This window comes from Pteropus alecto, unplaced genomic scaffold (genome assembly GCF_000325575.1).
Source record: "Pteropus alecto unplaced genomic scaffold, ASM32557v1 scaffold89, whole genome shotgun sequence".
NCBI classification, from domain to species: domain Eukaryota; kingdom Metazoa; phylum Chordata; class Mammalia; order Chiroptera; family Pteropodidae; genus Pteropus; species Pteropus alecto.
In genome coordinates this window covers 586,846-589,836 of record NW_006443130.1, presented here as the reverse complement: position 1 = coordinate 589,836, position 2,991 = coordinate 586,846, and positions in this window count along the sequence as shown.

The window sequence follows — 2,991 nt, the reverse complement described above, 5'->3', positions numbered from 1 at the left end:
GCGGGGGCCCTGCTCGCCGCCCGGCCACCCCTCGGAGAGGCGCCTGTCAGCGCCTGCCACTGTCCCCAAGTCCCCAGGCCTCGTCAGCAGAGACACAGCCACCCGCAGTTCAGGGCACTCGGCTTTGGGGTGTTTCTCCACACTTCCCGGTGTCAGTCTGAGCGTAAATACAATTAGATGTGAGAGTTCCATTACAAAAGCCAATAAAGCAGGCCTCAGCTGAGATTCTAAAATGACTTAACTTTTCTTTAGAAAAATATTAAAACAGTATTATCACATCAATGAGAAGAAAAGACAGGAAGATAATAAAGTTATGTTAAAGCTCCCTGTATTTACTCATGTGTGAAACAGTTATGTCTGGTCACATAATTGCAATGGTTCAGAGAAATATTTCATATTTTATAATGAACATTAAAAGAGTTTGTGGATCATTACTTTATATGAGTTCCAAAGTTATTACATAAAACCCAATAGGAACGGTGATAAATTACGGGGTCCTCCGGCCCGGCCTTGGTAAACATAACGTGGAGGCAGAGACGTTCGAGCCGGCAAGATTCACGAGCAGAGCGAACACGCCGAGGGATTCACGTAAGAGCAGCCTCGAGCACTTGTGACCAGCCCTCAACATTTTTGTTTCTATTTCAAAGAAATCTTGTCGAACCAGCGGCTCCAGCCACACACGGACACAAAGCTCCAGTTGGAACAAAAGGGGACTCGCCTCCAGACGCTGCCCTAGCCGTGGCCTTGAGGTCACTGCAAAATTCTTGAACTTTTCAACACAGCATGGGTTTAAAATACGGTACTTAGCAGGCCCATACGATCACCCACAAGTATTTATTTTCGAAAGGAAATCCTCGCTTTGAAATCTGAAGATATGCCATCTTTGCAGAAACTGGAGGGTGGCTAATATTCGGAGGGGTTTTATTTTTATTTTTATCGGTCTGCAAAGTAGGTTGGCGGGCAGCGTCTTTATCAAACGCGGGCAGTTGTGAATCACGCGAAGAGAGGGACGGGCGGTGCTCCCCTGACTTCTGCTTATCCTCCTTCTGCTTTTGTTTTTTAATCCGAGCCTTCTATTTGGTTTAGAAACCACACCTGCCGCTTCCTTTGCCCAAGCTGCGCCTGGTGAGAAAGTTAAGGTCGGCAAAACAGCAGCTGGACAAACAAAGTTAGGGCCCCGAGAGGTGGCGCCCACCCTCCTGTCGGTACCTAAGAGCCGGCGGCCCTTTGGAGTCGGTGCTGCAGACGGGGCTCGGGGAGTCGATGCTGCAGACGGGACTCGGGGAGTCGGTGCTGCAGACGGGGCTTGGGGAGTCGGTGCTGCAGACGGGGCCCCGGGAGTCGGTGCTGCAGACGGGGCTCCGGGGTCATGACCGGCAGCAAAGTCACCCAGCCCTCTCTCAGCGAGCCAGGCACCCCCACCGGGGACCAGAGCGAGACCGCCCCCTGTTCCTGCAGGGAGGAGGGTGGGCGCTGGCCTTCCAACGTGAGGGTCCCATACCTGCCAGCTCCCCCCTTACCCGGGTGCCCCCCTTCGTACGGAGCAGCTGTCGCTGAGGTGTCCTCAGCAAACAGATGTCTCGGGGAGAGCTGAAAGCTCTGAGTTGGAGGCCAGATTCTGACTGCGCCTCGATCACCACACAGTTATCCACGTGGATTTTAGACGTCAATATTGTCTTGAAATATCCTCGAGCTCTCAATGCTATTTATATGCCCCGATTCCTTCCGTGGCCTCTGCTCCGGCCATGTGACTTCCCAGAGCCACAGCGTGCCCACGGCTCCCACACGCACTAGGGGGGACGGCTTTGCCGTTTCATCCTAAGTCATTTCTCTCCGAGCGGAATGGAAGCCAGCACTCCTGGGACATCCTCCCGCCCCTGGACCCTCTCTGAGCGCGGGAGTTGCCAGCTTGGGCATTTTTCACGACGGCGCGATGTCACGTTCTGCCTCTTCCCATAGATGGTAGGGAACAAGCCTCACCACCAACAAAAGAAAGATGCCAAGTCGGGGGAAGAAAAGAAAACCTCTCCCCGCGTATTTACAGAAATGCTCATTCGGCTAAAAGCCGAGATGCGGATGTCATGTGAGTCCGCGTGGGAGGCGGGGGACACGCGGGCAAAGTGCGAACCCCGGAGGAGAACAGACAGATTCTCAAGGCTCCACACACGGAGGGGACGCTTCGGCACCTTGAGCCTCAGGCCCAGTGTGGGGAAACCCTTCCCGACCCTCGGAACCCCACGCCGAACCCCGAGCCCTGATGGCGACACTGGGCGACCGCGCCCTTACTTGGGGGGGGTCTCCCCAAACCCGCTGGCTGATCCGCCGCCGGCCCGCCGTCCGGCCGCCCTGTGAGGTGTTCTCACAACGGCCTGTAGGTGGTGCTAGCGCTGCACAGCTCAGGCTTCACGCAGGATGAAAACATTAATTTGCTATGAGATAATTTTTGACGTAAATGTAAAATGGTGCCCATTCGAACTCAGTAATGAAGCATGGTGCATTTCTGCAGCTCCTAATTTGACTAGTTAAATGACTCCATTACGTGTCTAACAGACAGAAGCAAATAATTTCTGGTCAGTTGATGTTCACTTATCCGTATCATTTTGCCCTGAAAATAAAAGTCTCTAATCTACAATTCCTTTGTCTTAGGTTTTTTTTTCTTTTTCTTTCTTTTTTTTTTTTTTTTTTTGGTTAAGATTATTAAAGCAAATACACTTAAATAATTCAGATAAAGCCAGTACAGACGAACAATTAAAACGTCAGAGCACGTGAACAAATCGAATGTTCCTTACAGGACAGAAGGACAACAGGCAGCCCCTCCCCAATTACTCCTGCCCCCCCCACCCCAGAACCGGGTCGCGGGAGTCAGGATGGGTTCGCGCTTCAAAAGTACGAGCGTCCGTCTTTCAAGGCCATTGTTTTTCCGTGGCCCAAAGAGGGCTGCTGCCTGTTCTCCTCCTTCTCACTTTGCCATATAACTTTGAGGGTGTTTGG